General features: G+C 36.1%; 1 protein-coding gene and 1 pseudogene across 1 annotated transcript in view; both read right to left on the reverse strand.

Annotated features, from left to right (window-relative positions):
• Positions 1-22,412, reverse strand: part of ZNF804B (zinc finger protein 804B) — a 492,414-nt gene that overhangs the window by 57,580 nt on the left and 412,422 nt on the right. The gene's annotated exons all lie outside the window — the stretch shown is intronic.
• Positions 1,377-12,670, reverse strand: LOC129062891 (heat shock protein HSP 90-beta-like; annotated as a pseudogene).

Below are 22,412 nucleotides of genomic sequence, written 5' to 3' on the forward strand. Positions count from 1 at the left end.
AGATTCGGATCAACAATGGGGAAAAAGGTATATTTTGATGAGCTGCTCCTCAAGGTTGGCAAACTTGAATGGGGTGAGTTCATGAGATATTAAGGTCTATATAATGCACCTGAAAAATTTGTAGAGCTTCTCAATGAAAATGAAGGAGTGATTAAAAATAAAGGGTAAAATTTCTTTTCATATGTAAATGGTTACATTAGCATAATTTCATGTGACTATTTATTTACATAACACGTTTTGAACATTGGACGGATGATGAAATTAGGATTCAGAGATTAGGTATGTAGGAGACAAAACCAACATGGACTAAAATTGTGATTCCTCTCCCAGTATTCTTTCCACTACATCATGACATATAGCACTTTACTTAAGAACAACCATGCAAAACTTTATATGTAATATGTTAATTTCAAAACAAATTTTAAAATAATACATAAAATGGTATACAATAATTTCCTTCAGGAATTAATTCCAGTATTTAATGCCACTGTGTAAGTAAGGGAAATTTCTCCTGCTACAGGAGAGAATCCACCCTCTTAGTTCAGGTTACTATGTGCATTTTTAATTAAAAAGCACAGCTGATGGAAAAGCATCCAAAAATTTGTTCTTTAATGAGCCATTTTATGGAGAACTAAGACACTAGGAGCAGCAGCAACTTGTGTAACCCAATCACCTGGTACTCAATGATGTGCTATTTAAAAAAATTAATACATAAGCTATTTAAAAATTAATTCTGATAGCTATCATAAATTAAACGTACACTAAAATCAAACATAAGTATTTTAGAGAACACTTTTAAAAGCACCTATGTAATCACCACTGTACTTAAGAAAGTGAATATCATGAGCTATAGTATTTTACTGTCTCACTCTTCCTCAGTTCAATTTGCCAGAATTTTTGATAGCTTCTTTGGGTTGTTTCCAGTTCTTGCCGTTACAAATAATTTTGATAAGAATATATTCTTGTAAATATCTTGAGACAAATGTGCAAGAGTTACTCAAGTCTGTATGCATGGAAATAGAGTTGTGTGGTCACAAAGTACATCCATGCTAAATTACTTTGCGTATAAGATCACCAAAGTGGTTTTTGTCATTTATACTCATTCCAGGATTAATATGTTGTTTTATTTTGCATACTTTAATTTAAGAACAAAATAAACAATCAAAAAACACACATCCAAACCTGAGGTCAAATGTGAGAAGGGAAGGCTTGAGGCCCTTATTACCTTTCTTAGACAAAGGCAGGAGAGGAAAAAAAAACCCCACCAAATATCAGCGGAGGAAACCAGGTGGGCGAGGGCTACTCAGGGCTGCAGGGAGAGCCATGAAGACACTATACAGAGGGACAGAGGGCACAAGGTCTGCACGAAGAAACTCCTAATCTCCTCCTCTCATGCCAGAGGCATCATAATCACCCTCAAGGGAGGGGGATCGCATCAGAAACAGCTGCACCGGGTTCTTCTGCTGTCACTTCATCTTCATCAATGCCTAGGCAGAGCTTGACCATACAGTAGATGCAGTTGGAGTGGGCCTGGGGATCCCAAGTGAGAAGCCAGAATAGAGCAGCACAGTTTCAAACAGCAGCACTCCAAGATCCTGACAACTTTGTCATTCCTGTCTGCCTCCTCCATCTGCTGCAGTTTCCACAATGGGGCAGTGGGGATTGATCTCCAGGTGCTTTTTGGCCATAATGTAGCCCATTGTAGAGCCATCTCAAAGTGCCTGGGCTTTCCTGATATACACCATGTTAGTTGTCTGGCTGTAGGCGCTAGTCACAATGCAGCAGAGTGAAGACACAAGCCTATTGGAGATTGTCACCTTCTCGACATTCCTATCCAAGATTTCCTTCATGAGTTTGCAGAGATTCTCAGACTTGGTCTTGATGTCTTTTATGTTCTTCTCCCCTTCATCCTCAGGTAGCTCCAGGCCCTCCTTGGTAATTGAGACCAAGTTCTTCCCATCACACTCCTTGAGCTGCTGTGTAATATATACTATCTCAAAGCCCCACTTCCACTCTCGATCCACAAAAGCAAAGTTTGCAACTTGCTGTTTTCACCAGTGATGTAAGAGATGGACTTCCAGGCCTCCTTAATGTGAGAAACATATTCCAAAAGAAAATTCATTTCATGCCCAGACTGGGAGGTGTGATAATACAGAAACTCAGAAAGGCCAATTAGTAGAGTCTTCATGGATTCCAAGTTTTAGGTTTTTAGAAAATGTCGGGTAGAATTTCTTATAGTTCTCCTTGTCTTGTGCCACCTCAGAGAAGAGCTCAGTCACTTCTTAATGTTTTTATGAATGACCTTCAAGATTTTGTTTTGCTGGAGCATTTCTCAGGAGATGTTCAGGGGAAGGTTCTCAGAGTCAACTACACTGCAGAGGAAGTTGAGATACTCTGGTATCAATTCATCATAGCTGTCCATGATGAACACATAGTGGCCATACAGTTTGTTCTTGTTCTCAAAGAGATCAAAGGAAGCCCCGAGGGGGATGAATAGCAATACCCTAAATTCCAAATGACCTTCTACGGAAAAGTGCTTGACTTATCAAGTTATTGGTAAGACTCTTATAGAAATTTCCATTTTCCTTCTGGAAGATGATATCAAGGTTTCTGGTACAAATGGACTTGGTTTTATTCAGTTATGCCTGACTGATATATTTCTCCTTAATCTTCTTTGTTTTCTTTTTCTTATCCTTACACTATTATGTCATCTGAGCCATTGTTGTCAATGTTGGGTTTCTTCTCATCACCTTTATCCTTCTCTTCTTTCTCACCTTTCTTTTCCTCTGCTTCAGCGTCACTAATGTCTTCCTCTTGTTCCTTCTCCAAATAAAGGGTGATGGGATAACGTATCATCTATGGGTGCCTCTTCACCACTTCTTTGACCTGCCTTCCCTCTAAGTATCCAGTCTGGCCTTCTTTAAGGTGGAGATCACTTTGGTACCTTGGTGGGTGGGCTCACCATGATCAGATAACAGAGTGAGGGAACCCCCAGCAAAAGACTCCCAGGCATATTGCTCATCATCATCGTGCTTTGAGATCACAATCACTTTTTCTGCTGCCAGGTAGGCACAGTAAAAGCCAACACCCAAATGTCCAGTCATGGAGATGTCTGCACCAGCCTGCAGAGCCTTCATAAATGCTTTTGTACCCAACTTGTTAATGGTGCCCTGATTATTTATGAAATCAGCTCTGGTCATGCCAAAGCCTGTGCCCACCAGAGTCAGGGTGTGATCCTGGGGGTTAGGGATGATGCCAATTTTCATCTCCTTATCTATCACTGTCCAACTTGGAAGCATCAATTAGGCTCTCATAGCGTATCTTGTCCAAGGCCTCAGAAGCATTACTTATTGACTCCCAAAGAACAATTTCCTTGTTGGAACAGAAGGTATTGATGATGAGATACATATGTTGGATAATTTCTGCCTAGAAAGCAAGTCTCCTCCTCTCTGTAGAATACTTCCTCAGGCATCTTGAATGTGAAGAGATGCAAGTACTAGAGAGCAGGGTAGGCAGGGACTGTGTTCAGATCACAAATCACAAGCGGTGTGCACCGAGGTGACTCAACGGAGTCCAGGATTAATATTAAACAATTTTTTTAATTTTTTCAAACTGCTGCCTATGTTTTAGAGTTGGGCTGTATTTTAAATTTCAACTTCCTTGACTCCTAAGTTTAAGAATTTTAAAATAAGTCTGTGGAACATTCATATTTCTTCTCTGCAAAATACTTATTCCTGTTTTTACCCATTTTTATGAATCATGTGCTCTTACTGTTTGCATTCTGAATATTAATTATCTTCCAGTTGTAAATACTAAACATATTTATTACATATTAGTGTTTGTATTTTCCTTATCTTTAAAGTGTCTTTTGATAAAGTTCTTCATTTTTATACATTAAGTTATTAATTTGGAGGAGGGGACTATGCACTTTATATGATTTGTTTAAAGATGTTTCTCCATCACAGATGTAAAGATATTTCTTTATAGCTATGTATATGTCTCAAATATTTATTTGTAGAGATAGTGAAGTAGGAATCCAATTTAATTTCATTTAAATAAGTGACTGTATTTCCCACTAATATTTATTGAATAGGCTCTCCTTTCCTGTGGACCTGCAATGTCCATTCTGCTACTAATCAAATTTGCATTCGTGAATGTGATGGTTTCTGGGCTTGGTATTTTTTTCCATTTGCTTACTTGTCTGTCTCTTCATCAACACCACTCTGCTCTTAACCACTATATCTTTCAATAAAACTTGATGCTTAAAAGGAAAATTCCTCACCTTATTTTTATTCTTAATAATATCCTGTTTTTTTTCTTTTTGATCTTTTACTCTTTTTTTAAAAATTTTTTCACCTTTTAATTGTAAATACATACGCTACATATACACACACACATACACACACCCCTTGTATTCTTATAGTTCATGGAGGAATCACTTTATCACACTCTATAAATACTGCTGAGTTTTTGGGTTTTTTTTTCCAATTTGAAAGTGTAGTTTAAGGTGAGGAATTATTCTCACATTTATATTACTGAAATTCTATATCTAAGAATTCATTTCTTCTATTTAAGTGTCCTTTAATATCTTTCAATAATATGCACTCTAAACTAACGACTCACTAAAGTTAATCAGTATATTCATTTTTCTACAGAACAAAAACACTTTATATACCTCAATGTTAATCATACCTTCTGAACTCATATGTTACTTTCCCTTATGTTTTAGTTCTTTTGCTTCATTCCCACATTTAAAATGTATCATTTATTATTTCAGGTAATGGTTTTTAGAATTTATGCACACATTTAACCTTTTTTCTAATTTGCATTATATTTCACAATTTCCTCTTGTTATCAATTTTTTATTTCTTAAATTCATTCTTTGGAATTTAATTTAGTCTATAGGTAGTAAATTTCTTAATGATTATGTTTTCTTTGAAAAATGTCTTCATTTGACCTTTCTTTTTAAAAGTTTTATTTCATCTAAAATTCTAGTTTGAGATTTATTTTTTAATCAAATTAACAATAACTTTCCATTGCATTTTATCCTCTAGTCTTGTTTCTGAGCAGTCAGTTATGAGTCAAATTACTGTCCTTTTTTTTTTTTTTAGGTAAATTGGTTTTTTCCTCTGCTTCCTTTTATGACCTCTCTCTTTCAATCCTTTTCTCTCACTCTCTCTCTTTCTCTGACAATTTTGATGATTTAAAATGTAGATTCAGTTTTACTTTTTGCTTCAATTTGCTTTGTTCCTACTTCTGAAAATTTTGTGTTTTAATAATGTAAAATTCCCAGCTATCATTTAATTTAATTTTACTTTTTTAATGTTTATTCTATTACAATTGTCTCAATTTTGCCCCCTTTACCCTCCTTCACCCATCCCACCCCATCCCACTTCCACAGTCAATTCCCAGACTGTTGTCCATGTCCATGGGTCATTCATAGGTGTTTGTGCCTAGTCCCTCCCCCTTCTTTTTACCATTGTCCTCCTTCCTTATCCACTCTGGTCACTTTCTGTTTGCTCCATTTTTCCATCCCTGTTGTTTATTTTGTTCAATAGTTTATTTTGTTGAATAGATTCAACTTATAGGTAAGATCATATGGTATTTGCCTTTCACTGAGTGGCTTATTTCACTTAGCACAATATTCTCCAGTTCCACCCATGTTCTCGCAAAAGGTAGGAGTTCCTTTTCTTTTTCTTTACTTTTTTTAATGCAGATTGATTTTATTTATTTTTTTAAATGTCAAAATCCATGATAAAATATTAAAAAATTTAAATCCATTATAAAGTTTCAGCAATTAAAACAACATGACACCAATACAAAAATAATCAAGTAGATCAATGAAATGAGTGTTCTAGAAACAAAGTATATATCTAACAATGTAATATATGATTACATTGATATTTCAAATCAATGGGGAAAAATAAGGTTTATTCAACAATAAAGGGCATGGATCACTATTACCTGAAATAAAACAAACATAGAGTCCTATTTCACACATTACACAAAAGAAATTCAGGTGAGTTAAAAATCAATATGTAAAATCTAAGGAGTTTTAGGAGAAAATACAAAATAATATTTTTCTTATCCTGAAGTAAAATATTCAAACCCAGAAGCTATAAAGTAAAATATTGACAAGATGACTATATTAAACATTTAAAACTATACAGTAATATACATATAAGAAACGTTAAAGGACAATAGCATAGGAAAGTATTTGCAACACATCTAAAAAAGGGTTAATAGTTTTTTTGGGGGGGAATTCTACAAACATTTAATCAAAAAATGGATAAAGAATACCAAAAAGTCATATAAAGCTTTGTAAAAATAATAGAAATAGGCAAGAAATATACAAACACAGGTTTAGTTTCAACAAATAATAAAGTAACAAAGTAACACATTATTATCAGAAACAGGTTAATAAGTATTAAAAATATTGGTAATGTCAAGTATTGGTGACTGTGAGAGGAACTGGATATTCATAGACTCTTTTTCTCCTCTTCTTAAAGCAGTCCCCTTAGCATATTTTGCAGTGCTGGTTTGGTGGAGCTATATTCTTTTAGCCTTCTGTTGTCTGGGAAACTCCTTATTCGCCTTCCGTTTTAATTGAGAGCCTTGCTGGGTAGAGCAGCCTTGGTTGTAGGCCTTTGCTTTTCATGACTTGGAATATTTCTTGCCACTCCCTTCTGGCTCGTAGTGTTTCTGTTGAGAAGTTAGCTGTTAGCCGTATCAGAGCTCCCTTGTGTGTTACTACCTCTTTCTCCCTTGCTGCCTTTAGGATTCTCTGTCTTTGAAATTTGCCATTTTAATTATGATGTGTCTTGGAGTAGGTCTCACTAAATTCCTCTTGAATGGGACCCTCTGTGCTTCCTGGACTTGTGTGACTTTTTCTCTCCTCCAATTAGGGAAGTTTTCCATCATTACTTTTTCAAACAGGTTCTCTATGCCTTCCTCATCCTCTCCTCCTTCTGGTATCCCTATTATATGGATATTATTACATTTCTGGTTATCCTGAATTTCCCTCAATGCTTCTTCATTCTTTTTGAGTCTTTTTTCATTTTCTTGCTTTTTCTGGGAGCTTTTTTATACCTTGTCCTCCAGCTTGCTCATTTGATTCTTGGCTTCATCTAGCCTGCTTTTGATTCCTTCTACTGTGTTCTTCAGTTCAGATATTGTATTCTTTCTTTCCTCTTGTCTCTTATTGATAGTTTCTATGTCCTTTTTCATGCTGATATAGTTTGCAGTAAGTTCCTCATAGTTTCCCTGTAGTTTTTGGTAATTTTCTCTGAGCTCACTGAACTCATTGAGCTTTCTTAGAACTGTTGTTTGGAACTCAATATCTGATAGTTGACTTGCCTCTATTTCATTTAGTTCTCTTTGTGGAGCTTCCTCCTTTCCCTCTGAGGAGCGCGTATTTCTTTGTCTTCCCATTATTTGTGTGACTCTTCTTTTTTGCTTCTGCTTCTTAAATTGATCTGTTTTGATTTCCTGACTTTGCATGTGAAATTCTATGGTAGGAGACCACTGTTTCTTCTTTCTGGATCTGCCTTTGATGATGTCAGCTGTTGGCCCCATCTGAACTTAGGCAGTCTGTTCAAGACTTCCAGGAATCTACTGTCTATGGCTGTCTTCTTCAGTTGTTAATCTAGTCATTCTGCACTCAACAGTCAGGCTTAGGAACCACAGGGCAGGGCAGAGTCCATTCTGAGGGCAGGGCTATTGTGTCCTCTCATGCTGTTGCCACTCAGGGGTGTGGTCTGCCTGAGCCAGATGGCTGCTGCCATATGGCGGAGAAGTCAGCACCGCAATCCCACCAGCTACTCTCTCCATTCTTTCCCCAAAACCTCCATCTCCCATCTCCCCTCAAATGTCTCTAAACCACTCTGCCCCTGACACTCTGTACTTAGCAGTCAGATGTTAGCACCACTGGGCTAGGGCAGAGTCCCTCCTGGCAGCATGGCTATTGTGTACTCTCACGCTGCTGCTGCTCAGGAGAGTGGTCTACCTGAGAAAAATGGCCGCTGCCTTATGGGGGATAAGTTAGCACCGGGATCCTATTGGCTACTCTCTCAATTCTCTCCCCAAAGCCTCCTTCCTCAGTCTCTCCTCAGGTGTCTCTAGCCCACTCTGCTCCTGCTTTTGCTGGAGACCAGGGTAAGTGGCTGCAAATAAAAATTTATGCATTGGTCCTTTAAAAGGCTCTTTGCGTCTATAACTGCCTGTCTCTGGCAGAGAGCAACCCTGCCACTTTTTGCAGCTGGTTGTTTTCTGTGTACTTTTTGGGCTCTGGTGCTGTATGTTGGAGATCCCCACTTACGGTTTAGACCCCGCTCTTCTCGGGGACATCCAACTGGCCATTTCAATATCCCTCTGGTGCTGCCACCCATGGGTGTCCCACCCACCTTCTCAAGTCTCTACCACACTCCTTACCAGTTAGGTTGTGTTAAAGCTGATTCTTCTATCTGTACGAGGTTATAAGGCTCCTCTCTCACTAGCGTTCAGTTTTTGTTCCAGGTGCTTTCTCCACAATTTAGTTGTAATCCCAGATTGGTCCTGGGAGGAGGTGAGTGTGGCTTTCATTCACTCCTCTGCCATCTTGATTTCTCCCCAGCTATCATTTCTGTGTATAGATTTTCCCTAATGCCTATGTTTATTCTTTATAGAATTGGAATTGGATACACATTAGATCATCTCAGTCTCTCCTCTACATCTCTTCTTTTTTCATATTTCCCAGAAAAAAAGAAATGAATAAATATGATAAGCCTGCATTAAATTCTGAGTAGTTTGCTTAGCCTATCTTTCCAATTCTTCTTAGGCCATGGTTAACCATTCATTGAGGTTTATTTTAAATTTTAATTAGATTATTTTTCATTTCTAGTAATCTATTAATATTTTCCAAATATTCATGAGTCTCTTCTCACTTGCTTGTATTTCCAAGCTTCTTTTTCATCCAAAAAAAAAAAATCCTAATAAGCCCTGCTGTTGTGTCTCAGGGAAAGAGTGCCAGCCTATGAACAGAAAGGTCACCAGTTTGATTCCCAGTCAGGGCACATGCCTGAGTGGTGGGTCAAGTCCCCATTTGGAGATGTGTGAGATGGAACCAATATTTTATACAATGATGTTTCTTTCCCTCTCTGTCTCCCTTCCTTCCCCTCTTTCTTAAAATAAATAAATAAAATCTTTAAAAAAAATACATGAGACCCAAGAAAGCTCCATTTCCCCTTAAAAAGAAACACTAATCAGAATTAAGTTTATATTTTGGTATGTGATATTTCAGAGGTTACACCTTTGTGGTTATGATTCTCTCTCATTTATGAAGGCTTTTTCCTTTAACACTTCATGACTTTTATCCATGAGATGTTCATTCCCCTTAGAACTTTAACTTGGATATTAGGTGAGGCCAAAGTTTCAGTTGGCGTTCCTCTAGAGAAGAGTTACATTTACCTGTGTTAACTGCCTTATGTTCTTTTAAAATAAATGTGAGGTTCTTCATATCATAAAGATTATGAATTACAGTCAGTAGAGGAGGGGAGACTTAATTTTAAGGCTTAATATTAATTACAGTCTGCAGAAAAGGGGGGACTTAATAGTTTTCCCCTTCTCTTTGCACTAAGATATGAAGGACAAGCTTCTCTGGAATGTTCTTGATTATACTTCATACCACCCTGCCCCCTGCACCACCACCACACTGAGGATGGATACATATGTCCTAGGTTTGTCTTTTAGGTTCCATACCTTGGGCATTCCCTAGTCTTTATATTTTGTCTGCAGTTCCCATGAAGTTGTTAAAGAAGACAAGATCTGTAGGCTTCCACAGAATTCTTCAGGTGAAGATCATATTTGATTCTCATTTCCCAGAGTTCTTATTTTCTTCACATTTTGGCATCTGTGGCTCTCTCATTTTTGTGCCATTTCAGCAATAGATTTTCACTTTATATGGCATTATCATTAGGAGGGTTACATGGCATTTCTAGAATTACATACTCTCATAAAGGAAAGTACTTATGCTATTTTTCAAATACTTAATATCTTTACTTTCCCATACAGCGTAACATTAAAATAGATAATGTGTAAAAAGCATTTAGCAGAGTCTCTCGTGTGTAGCAAGTTGTGAAACATTTTGTCTCTATATAATCATTATAATTGAGATGTGTTAAGGTTGAATTATCTATTCACAACTACATGGAAAATTCTGAGAGATCACATATGTCACTTCAGATTTCATGACTGTTAAATTTCACAAGCACTGCAATGCTACAAAGAGTACTATAAATGTGCAGACTTCTGTCATATTGATATTATCTACATAATTAAAACAGTTTGAGTAGAAAATATTGTATTCTGATTTTCCTTATTTTAATTACATTATAAGAAAAAGAACATTGAAGAATTTTTTAAAAGGTGATACAATAATGGCTATTTTATCTCTTATTCTCTGAAGTTATTATACAATGGATGTGTTAAAGTTAATAAAAATGTAAACACTTTCCAATTTATATCTTATAATTTGCAAGTATAAAAAGCTTCCCTGACATTTTATACTGAATAAATACTTTTGAAGCACTGATCCTTGACGTACATCTGTGGCATTCATTTACCACATGAATTTTTGACTTAAAAAATAAATAGATATTGTATGTTCAATAGAAATTAGAAAACTGAAGTTAAAAAGAGCAAAATGACTTTTTTTCCCTGTTTAGCTTAACATAATAGCTAAGATTGCATTCCAAGCTTCTACTGAAAATATCCAGAGATATTTCTTCCTCTATGCTTCCTTAATTGCAGAGAAAATACATTATTAGAGTAATTAGCTTTCTAAAAATTCATAAAACATCTTTCCTGGTGTGTAGAGTTGCCATATAAAAAAGGATTCCCAATTACATTGAATTTCAAAGATGAACATATTTTTAGTATAAGTATGTCCCATCGAACATTTTGGACATACTATATAGAAGGTCAGATGTTTACATTAGAAAATTAATGTCAGTTGGAGAAAACTCTCAGGTTGCATTTTGTAATACAGCAATCCCAGCAAATAGGATTCATGAGTATTCATCTCTGTACCCATTAAAAATAAAACAGAAAACTTTCTCATATATATCAACTCATGTATCATCTCATATATATCACATATATACATAATATGTATTGCACATAATACATTATATATATACCAAACACATATATATATATATATATATCATCTTGATAGCTGAGTCTCCTAATAAATATTAAATTTTTATTCTTAAGGAGGTTATTGTTGTATTCTTAAAATCAAAATATATAGCTGGCAGATTATACCTATTGTTGGGAACCGCCCTGCCTGGTTTTAGGGACTGTAGCCCTGCCAACAGGTGGGAGGGCCCCAAGGCTGGAGCTGAGCAAGGAGGCCTCGGGAAAATAGGCCACTGGGAAGAGAAAACCGGTCCCCCTGGCAGGAGCACAGCCTCTGCCTCCCTCACATCACCCTGCTTGGCCCCAGAGGATGGCTGGTTAGTCAATGACAGGTAAGATCCCTCAATGCCAGGGGCAACTTAAGATAGACACAGTTGCATGGAGGCCATCAGGGAAGGACTTGGAGGACATAGAAAAGGGGCAAAAGACCCTCCCCCCTTGGCTTTGTCATGGCCGGAGTCCTCATTCTATCTGAAAGAAGTCTCCTTATTTCTTGGCTGCTCTGCTCCCCCAGCCCTGACCCAGGTTTGAAAGAGTGCTAGAGGCAGGTACTGCCCTAAACTGGATCAAGTGGTTCCTGGGGGCAATTAGGCCTGGAAAAGAAATGTATTGAATCCTATGAAACCTGCTTTGCTAAGATTGCCCTCAAGTTAATGAGTACCGGTGTTTGGGGTCTGAGCATAGGATGAGTTTATTTTCCCAGGTTTTAGGACCAAATGGGCATAACTCTGTCTACCAGACCCTGACTCAGAAAGACTCTTGTAATCTCTTCACTGTTATCCTTGAATCATATCTCCTTCCTTTAACCATTACTGTTTAACATTGATTGATGAGCTTTACACACCAGCTTTGTATCCTTATAAGAGCTAAACTCAATAAAATCCCAAGGAGAAAGGTGCTCGGGACTCTTCTCCTCTGAGAGATTAGCCAGTCTTTCCTCCCCAAGCAGATCTTGCATTGGGGATTTTCATTTCATCTGCGACCCTGGGGGACACCATAGAATGGAGTTCCCCCTTCAACCTATCATCTTCACCTCAGCTAAACAAATAGATTCAATGAAGATAAAGAACAATAAGAACTATACATATCTTAAAATTACACTGTATTATGAGAGGAATACCATTTACAAATATGAGTAAATGGAATTTCACAATAGGTGTCTATTCTCAAAATTCAAATTATCCCTAAATGTCCAAACTATACCAATAGAACTGTTGAAAGTCAAGCAAGCATTTTCTCTGCATGTGGGTGCCTATGTGAACACAATGATTACCTTTATTTTCTTTTTAAAAAGGCAGAGTTGAACAGATCAATCAGTTGTCTAGGCATCAGGAAAACATATCTAATTTGGCCTTGGGTTGCAATTATAAGTATATTTATGAACACAAATCTGTCACTTATGAAAATAAAGATTGGAATATGAAAGAGTTTTATAAACCTAGTGTAACTACCTCACACTTTTGATGAGGGTCTGAAGCCCCGTGAGGTTCACCATGTCTCCGAGTGCTATGGCTGCTCCTCAGAGCCTGGCTGCTGACTGCCGCCTAGGTGTTTACTCCCTCTTAAAAGGCTTCCTTCTCAACATCCCCCTAGAAAGGGGTGTGGGAAAGATGAAAATATACTTTTCAAATTATTTTATTCATATGAAAAGATTTTGGCTTTGGCTTCCAATTTTGTTAGCTGCATTCACTTGAAAATAAAGTACAATAAGTATTAGCCAGCTGTTATAAAGGTAGCACGGCACTTCAGAGAATGCCTAGAAAAGCTGAAAATGTTACACAAGCAGGATACATCCCTGAGTGCCAGAATCAGAGCTACTGGATATTTGTATACACATTTAGTGACTGGTAGTGCGGCTATCTCAAGAGCATGTAGAGCTCTGTGTGGGCAGAAGTGGGTCTGAAACCCAGCTCTCCTCTTTTCAGTGGTAGGCACTGCTGACTTTTCTGTTGATGTGGAATGGCTCTAGAACACTGCTAGTGTTCCTCCATCCACCCCGCTTGCTTCATATAAAACTATTGCTGATCTTTCCTATCCTAAACTTAAAATGCTGAAGTTCCTCAGGACAGGGTCCTGGAGGCTCTTTTGATTCAACAGTTTTTCTCAGGTGTTCTTATCCAGTTTTCTGACTTAAAATATATTTATAAGCCAGTGAGTCCCAGGAATCCTGACCTTTCTCCTCAGAGCCTTCACACATGTCCGCTCAGATACTGAGCTGCGCAGGTTGTTGCCTTTAGTCTGTGATACACAACCTGCACAAGTGCACTTGGAAGCCCCCTCCTGAGATCTGGAACTGATTATGTAAATGTGAATTTAGCAGATTCACTTAAAATGACTCTTAGGCACTCGATTGGAACTTAATCTATAGATTTATTGTAGGGTAAGAGTCATGGCTTCATTAGTATTTACCAAATATAGCTCTCTACTTGTACACCCACCCCAGTTATCCTCGGTGAAATATATATACTCATATGTGTATACATGCCTATGTGAAATGTAAAATATAAATTCATGACATATACTTTGTATTTAAGGAAGAACCTTCTAGTTTCAAGATACTGTGATCACTCAGAATGTGAGTTTCCATTGTTTATCAGCTCAAGTTAGCTTTTCTTACAGTGTGGACCAAAAGTACCCAGATTATTATAAGTTCATAATAAACTTGTGTTGAAAGAAATATTTAGCAAATGAACAACTGATCAGCTTACAGTTCTTGAACCAGCCTGTGTAGAGAGAGACCGAGGCCTGAGGGACAAACTAATAAGGTAAATCTCACTGGCATCTCATATTTTCTAGCACTTTCTAGCCTTAAAAATGTGATACTGGCCAACATCAGAATATCAAGAGACTTTGTTAGCAGAGATATAGTTTCAAGAACTGAAAAGGCCAGGGACCACAACAGGCCTGCCTTTTGGAGCTAAGTCAAAATCTCTGAGCTTTGGGTAAAAACTGTCCCATAAATTTCTGGTGCCACACAGAACAGTGCTACAGCAACCTCTCCTCTGGTACCACCCCCACCAAACACATCCACGGTTTTCAGATCTGGATGTCTTTGTTTCAACAGGAGAATTAAAACATCAGTGCACAAAATAATAAAATACTCTCTGCCAGGGAGGAGTGTCATTCATTCTGCTTTGAAAAAAAAAATCTGATATATTTTTTAACCTTATACATAATGAAATATGAAGGATCATCCTACATTGATTTGGCTATCACTAACAACTATGAAATTACTGTCCCAAGGGTTTTTCCAATTTAAAAAGTGTTAAATTACTCATTTACATGTTGATTGGCATTCACTTTAAAAAGTGGCAAATGTAATTCCTCTGTATCCAACATTTAATGACAAACTTAGCTTATCTAACCATTAAATTAGAAGGGATCACTGCTCTGTTTGCTGGATACTTTTCAGACAGTAATGATTAAAATAAATTCATTATTCTAAACATACTGCTTTAAAATATTAACACTACTGATTTATTTGCTTTCTTTACCACAAAAAATAAAAAAATAAAATGTTCCCAGTGGGGCAGGTATAAGTACAACATTTCTTAATAAAGCCCAACTGTCTTCACAAATCTGTATGTTTAAAACAAAGAATTACATAAGCTGACATTTAAAAGTAGAATGTGTTGGCTTAAGACAAAAGCAATTACTGGCCTGTATTCAGTGGCATTTGAAAATATAAGTTTTTCCTGTAGCACTGCTATCAGACAGTTATTTAATGAGCAAGGAAAGGACACTATTTAACCCTTTATCAAGTTAATAAGCTCTATGTTTCAACATTGAGATCAATATATAATAAAGTGAAAAGTTATTATAAACATAACACAATGAAATAATTAAACATAATTTTTATGTCATATATGCTTGGAAATAGTACCTATTTTGATTTATAGGGTTATTTTCCCCTTTTACTTAAACAGAAATTAAATAATATTTAAATATTTCATTATTTTAAGTTTTGGGTTTTTAAAAAAATTTGTTTGTTTTTTAATGGTGCAAGAGATGACCTAAAGCCTTCTTTGTATTTAGAATAAAAAATACTCACAGGTTAACCACTGGTATGTTCAATACTGGCCACATGCTGGAAACAGGGAGACACAGTTAATTACATAATGACAGAAAAGTAGGAATAAAAAACGAGAAGGCAGGGCATCAACTATGTCTATTTAAAGCAGTGGGTAGCAAATACTCTGTAACTATATGGATTTAATTAAAAGCATGTTAAGACCTAGAAATAACTTACTGATTTCCAATAATATTCTTAAATTTAATCATTATCTAATAGTTCAGTGTTTAGGTGTGATAAACACTGTTCGAGTTGCTAGAGTTGCAATAATAAATAATTTAGTCCTACTTATTTAGGCTCTTGCTAAGGGGATAAACAGGACATTAACAGTTCAGTAGATTATATAATCTGATAGGAATAAATTTTGGGAGCTATTTAAAAAAGCCTCTAAACTATCAGGATAAGCTTTGTAGAAGATCTGTACATTGAGTTTTGTAAGACGAGTAGGAATAAGCCTGGTGAAGAGAAGCTGATGGAAAATGTGAAGGATCATAGTATATCGTTCCTCTAGGGGAAAAAATGGAAAGTGGAAAAGATAGGTTTCTTCCACTGTTGTTCACTGAACATAATCCTCTGTAATGTTTGTAGTGATTCAAACGGGACTGCAGGGAAAAGAAATGAATGACTGGTGATGGAATCACAGGAATCCAAGACAGAGAAATGTGTGAAGTCTTCGCGTGCAACCCTCAAATTTTGTCACATTGGTCACCACTGGCAGAGCCCTGTCTACCCAATGTAAAATAACTCATCTTATTGAGTTATAGAGGACAGACTTGGGAAAGAGAATTCAGCAATAAAAGATAACATTTACTTTAACTAGATGCAATGGTATTAGACTTTTACTATGAGTCAGGATCTGTACATTTATTTAATTCTTCTCCAATACAGGTATCTTTACTTCCTTATAAATGAAAGAGCTATAACTATAAAGAATATTAGTGAAGCAGACTCTGAGACAAAGAGTAAAGGCCAGGCAGCATACTTGGGAGGCTAGGAAACACTGGATAAAGAGAAGGAAAGAAAGCCAGTGAAGGATTATTAGACCAGCAGAAAACTAGCTCCGAGTGAGCAGCATGGAGAGTACTTAGAAAGGAGTGAAACCTATGCCTCGGGGTTCTCCTGTGTATGGGGAAAGGGGCTGGGGTATTTATACTCAATAAAATCATTTTTTTTTGAATTCCTGGAGGTAGGATGGCGTTCGTCCAGCCTCTTTACCTCTTAAACCCAAGAGCAGAATGGCCTTCTGTGGTTTCAGCTAGAGAAACAAAAGCAAATGACCTGTGCCCAGGGCTGTAGCTGCTGCCTGTTGGAAGAAAACCAGAGACCACTGAAGGTCTGAGTGATAAAGACAGAGCACTGTCAGCTTCTGCTACAGATCCTGTAGCAAGTAATAGTTAAAACCTAAGTAAAAAATAAGACACAACTAGAAATGGCTTATTGTGAGGTGGGTCCCTCATGTGTTTAAAACAATAAGCACGTTTTAAAACACTGAAAGCCTATCTTATTAAAACCAGTGGATAAAGCAACTGTAGGTTGTAATAACATCAGAAAATGTTAAGTGATACACAAAAAATGATGCTCTGCCCACAGGGTTTGAGACTATGGTCTAATATTAACACCTGCAGTGGGGAGCTAAAGAAGATGAATGTGAAAGCAGAAAAAAAATCTAAGGTAAAGACAAAGAATAAAAGCAGTTAGATGTACCAATATAAAATGAAGTGTATAAGCAGAAAATATAAGAACTATGCCGATTTTAAACCAAGGAAGAAGGGTCAATGAGGAGAAAATTTATTTCTAAATTATAAATAGCAGAGGTTATTTAAGGTGAGATGAGATGCATGGTCAACTATGTAATGATTTTCACTTTTAAAATGTAGCCATAAGACTTACTGCTAGCCACAAAAAAAAACACACTTTTTACAGAAAAAGAAGAGACAGGAAAGGCCTTTCACCCCACATTGGGCTTTGTATAGGTAGTCACAGGCAAAGCTCACACAGCCATGAGGGAATTTATAGACATACTTCCTTTAAAAAAAATTCAGAATTAACTCTCCAAAATTGGAAAGAGATAAAGTATATATTCAAACTAAAGATAAAAGCTAGGTTTTGTTAGTACTAACTAGAAAAATGACTTAGGAAAATTACTAAACATCTATAGACTTTAATTGCGTACTTACAAAATGACATTTGCATATGATAATTTACAAAGTAACATGTTTAAAATGGTTTCCTTCCAAATATATTAGTAATTAGAAACAAGAACATTTTAGTCAGTGTTTTATAATTGATGAATTGTTATTTCATCCCTGGTTGATGAATAATTTATGGTCACATGGATGGAGAAGCATTTATTTTAATTTAGCATTTAAATATGATTTAGCAATGTGAGAATGTGCTTGCCCAATATTAAACACTCACTGAATGAGAACATTTATAATGAAAATGATCTCAATGAAACTGAATATTTTCAATAAAATTTTTTGAAACCATTGAAATAAAAATTTAATTCCATATGCCAGTATAATCAAGAAATTACACATTGTTAAAAATGTAATAAAAATATAAGCAAATTTCTATTCTCCATGTCAGTGTATCTCTAATTATAAATAAATTGATGTGTGTACAGACTCTGTGGATAAATGGGTCTGTCCCTATTACCAACCACAGGATTAATCTTTCAAAATGAGCTTACATATTAGAATACTATTTTTAAAAAGATTTATTTTTAGAGAGGGGAAGGAAGGGAGAAAGAAAGGGAGAGAAACATCAGTGTGTTGCCTCTCACATTTCCCCTACTGGGGACCTGGCCCACAACCCAGGCATGTGCCCCAACTGGGAATTGAACCGAGACCCTTTGGTTCACAACCTGCTGCTCAATCCACTGAGACACACCAGCAACAGCCATATCAGAATACTTTTAATGAACTTAATTTGAAATTCAGCTGATAAATACCTTACATGTTCACAAGCACAATAAACCAGTGATATACATTTTTAAAAACACAGGATTGAGAACAGAATTTAGAAAAGTTAAAATGTTAACGCCATTCTGAGGACATGAGAAGGTTGAAAATCTCATTTAAGAAAAAGCTAAAGAAAAAGGAATGGGGGAGATGGGGGTGCGTAGGGTGGGGAAGAATAATGGGAGGGAAATGGGGACAACTGTAATTGTACAACAATAAAGAATAAAAGGAAGAATAGGGACGTAAAGGAGTCAAGCTCCCGAATTCTGCAGTACCAGGCCCCTCTCAAGGCACAGGGCCACTTCAAGGAGAGGTGGAACAGTCCTGGCAATGACACTGCAGATGCCGCTATGTTTCACGATAAGCATTTAGGCTTACCTTCTGGCTTGTACTGAGCCACATCCCTGGTCCATATACTGTGGGCTTCCTCATATTCATTGGATTCTGTCTTGCACAAACCAGCCCCTTGCCAGGGTCATACGTGTGACTAACTTCATTTACCAGCTTTTACCAGTCTCTGGGCCTCTGAGACTCTCAGATCGATCAACTACATTTAAACCAAAAGAGATCCAAATGACAACAGCTATTTCAAACACATAAATCTCCTTATTGTAGAAGAGGGATTAGATTTATTGTGTGGCACTAGGAGAAAGAACCATAGATATTGCAAGTAGATGTTAAAAGAAAGGAAAACAAAGCCTTAATGAAAAGGATATTTTCTAACAGCTAAAACTGTTTAAAAATAGATTATTACCCTTCACTAGTCTGGAACCTCAGGGCTGCTGCTGTAGACCTAGCCTCCACAGCCACCGGGTCGTACTGACTTCCCTACCAATCCTGCTTCCACTGGGTCTGATTTCTCACTTTTGATCACCATCACTAGGCTTTTTCTCTATTTGTGCTCCTGGCTTCCTGGGAACCATCAGAGTAAGGCAGGGCATTGCACTGACGAGCTCAGTACTAATCTAAACCAGCATAGTGTACCCCAGCTCTATTTGCCTTGTAGCAACATTTTTACTTAGTTCATAGAGATTCTCCAATTCAGTGGCTTTAGGATTTTTTTTTTATTATACTCTACAGAAAGAAGTGCATTTTATGCCATGACTTGAGACAATCAAACATATATATTTAACTTCAACAAAATTTGCCCCACAAAATGTAGTATACTCTAATATATTCTGTTTTATTCTATTTTCAAACATACTTCCTTTGAGTCAGCCTTCTGGACAAAGGACCTATTTTCTCAACTCATCATTCATCAATTAATAGTTTATTCCTGGTAAAACTTGATAAGTGGTTTTAAACTTTTTATTCTTATTACATTTTTTTTTCTGTTCATTGTTTCTCCACCTGGATTATAAATGCCTTGAGAGCACATCGTGGCTCTTCAGTGCGTCATTTCCCTGCATTCCACAGTGTAGTGCTGGCAGTGGTCAGGATGCACTAAGTGGAGGAGGAGCATACCCATCTTGGACAGGAACATTGTACATGTCTGACTAAGGCTTAGCAGACACTGACCCCAGGTTTCCTGGGCTGTGCTCATCTCTGCAACTTCTGCCTAAAGCTAGGATACTATGCAAATAGATTTGTTTAGGAAGTCAAGATGAGAACAATAAAGTTTCTTTCTGTTCAGAAATTTATGGGGTATTTTAACATGTGTCAACATAACTCATCACCATACCAACATCTTTACATGGATGGGGAAGATCTATGAGCCCCATTTAACATCTGAGGAAAGTGAACAAATTTATAAAGTTCTAAAGACTTGACTGAAACAATAAAGTTAAGAAGTGATTGAGCCAGAGTTCCTCTGTTAGTTTCTTGACTGAAGACATGGCCTTTTCACTATATGTCTTCCTCCATAATCATGAGTCAACTATAAGCACAGTTTTGTCTAACCAGCTAAGTATGTACATATGCATTTTAAAAAATTAGAAGCTCCACATAAATTTTGAGTGATAAATTTCGTTGTTATTCCTGTTTACACTAGACCTTATAGTTTTAGATTTCCCCTCAGTTTTTTTTACAATTATTCTTTCCCTATGGGATAAGTGAAAGAGATATTATTATCATAGTGTTCAGATGAAGAAATGAAACTAAGAGAAACTATTTGAATTTCCTAAATTTTCATTGCTCATTAATGATGGAGTCAGTTTTAGATTCAGATCTGGCATTGTACCCATTTTCCACATTTCCTTTATATCCTTATTATAATCCTTTGTAATGTTTAACACGTAATATCAGAAAACAGATTTGAATTTTAAGAATTATTTTATTAGAAAACAATATTCTAACCCTAAAAACAAGACTGCAGGATCCTCAAATTACTAATCAGAGCATTTCAATGGAACTGTAAAAAATATATTGTAAGATATAATTTACTAATACAAGCCACATTTATTTTCTCCTACAATACAAAATCTGAAATCCAAGAAATTATTTTATAAAATTAAAATTATATATGGTTATATATATTTTATTTTCTCACACATGAAGGAAATTTAAATCTCACTACAGTTTAGGATCCTGAAAGCCTTATAGCGTACCAAAAAATAAATATAACAAAATGCAAATTTCAAACAATACTAAGTGACCAGCTGCATGTCACATATGCTTCAGACACATTGGAAAGGTCTGCTTTTAATTATCTTAAGAGAGAATCAATTATTTTCTCTATATGTATGAATGGAACTTTGTGCATTAGTGAATTACATATTGATCTTTTCTCCTTTCAATCACAATAGAAAATCTTGTAACTCTCATAATATTTGCTTAGGATTTCAGAATTATGTGTATATTCATCTTACTCCCCTTCTCATCTTCCCTTTGCAGGCACCTCCACAATTTGCTCAAGACTTTACCAGTTTTAAAAATGAAACCAGGATAATTGGTCATCGGGCATTGAGAGACATCTTATTCCAATTTTTTCTTGAATCACATTGAGCAGATCTTTGCAAGCAGTAGGGCCTAAATAAACATTGGTTCAATTTAATTAAATTTGAAGTCTGAGCAATAATAACAATTTACTCACTGTGGTCATTGGTAAATGCAATTAAACTACACATTATAACCCGATTTGTATTCGTGAAACTATAAAACTTGGAATCAGCTTTAAAAATAGATATGTGGTTCCCAATTAAACTTTTAGAAAGAAAGCAGTTTTGAAGGGTGGTATAGACTCTAAATATTTTTTTAATTTATGTTTTAATAAATATGTGTTTAGTAAATATTACTAAACCTGTTCTGAGTGTAAAGACATTGTTAAAACCATTAAAATAAAAACATTTCACTTTAATGTAGCCACTGGTTCAATTCTTCATAAACAATATTCTGACCCAAATTAAGACAGTTACCAGAATGCATTTGATATCCATAATTATTTGTTTAAAAGATATCCTAAAGAACAGGTGGCCATCACTGTTAGTATTTTGGATAGTTACTTTTTTCAGTTATATGTGTGGGTTCAGATGTTTTCTGTAAAAGGTAGCTTTTACACTGTTCAAATTTTATGCATATTAACTTATTCAAAATTGGATCTCAAATGTATTTCAGTTTCCTTAATGATGTATTTAGCATATAGACTTCCATAAATTCTGAGGATATTTAGACTTTCAGTATAAATCAAGCCCATATTTATCACCATTACTTTGTGGAAAATATAAGAAATGAAAGCTCAATATACTACTCTGTTAATGTTCACGAAAGTTTTATTAATTAAGAGTCTTTAAGATTCAGACTCCTGTGTCTCTTGGCACAGATCAGATAGCAGTTTCTAATAGAGTGATGGAAGTTCTGATTATCTTTTTAATTTTCAGGTTTGTTATTTGATGATATTTGATAAGCTGGAAAACTGACACTCCCAATAGAAAATAGAATGATAAGGATTCTATTACGCAGAGGTATTTTTACAAGCTGTATGATAGAAGTAGTATTTTGTTGGGTCAAGCACTGCATTGATCTATTTTACGGAGGTATTTAACCTTATGGAATCTATGAAATAGGTATCATTTACTGCTCAAAGAGGTTAAATGGACTGTTAGATCTAGAGTTAGAATCTAGTCAGATTCAAAGAGCCTTTAATTACCCTGGACTGAGAGGGAGTCATGGTCATTCAGTGCACTTCCTCCCGTTAGGCTGGTTATTACACACCAGAAGAGGTTTTTCCACTTTAAATGAAAAGGAAAACGACTATCACGGAATAA

The sequence above is a fragment of the Pteronotus mesoamericanus genome, unplaced genomic scaffold (genome assembly GCF_021234165.1).
Source record: "Pteronotus mesoamericanus isolate MK-2021 breed Mesoamerican mustached bat unplaced genomic scaffold, CSHL_Meso_final scaffold_85, whole genome shotgun sequence".
In the NCBI taxonomy this organism is placed as follows: domain Eukaryota; kingdom Metazoa; phylum Chordata; class Mammalia; order Chiroptera; family Mormoopidae; genus Pteronotus; species Pteronotus mesoamericanus.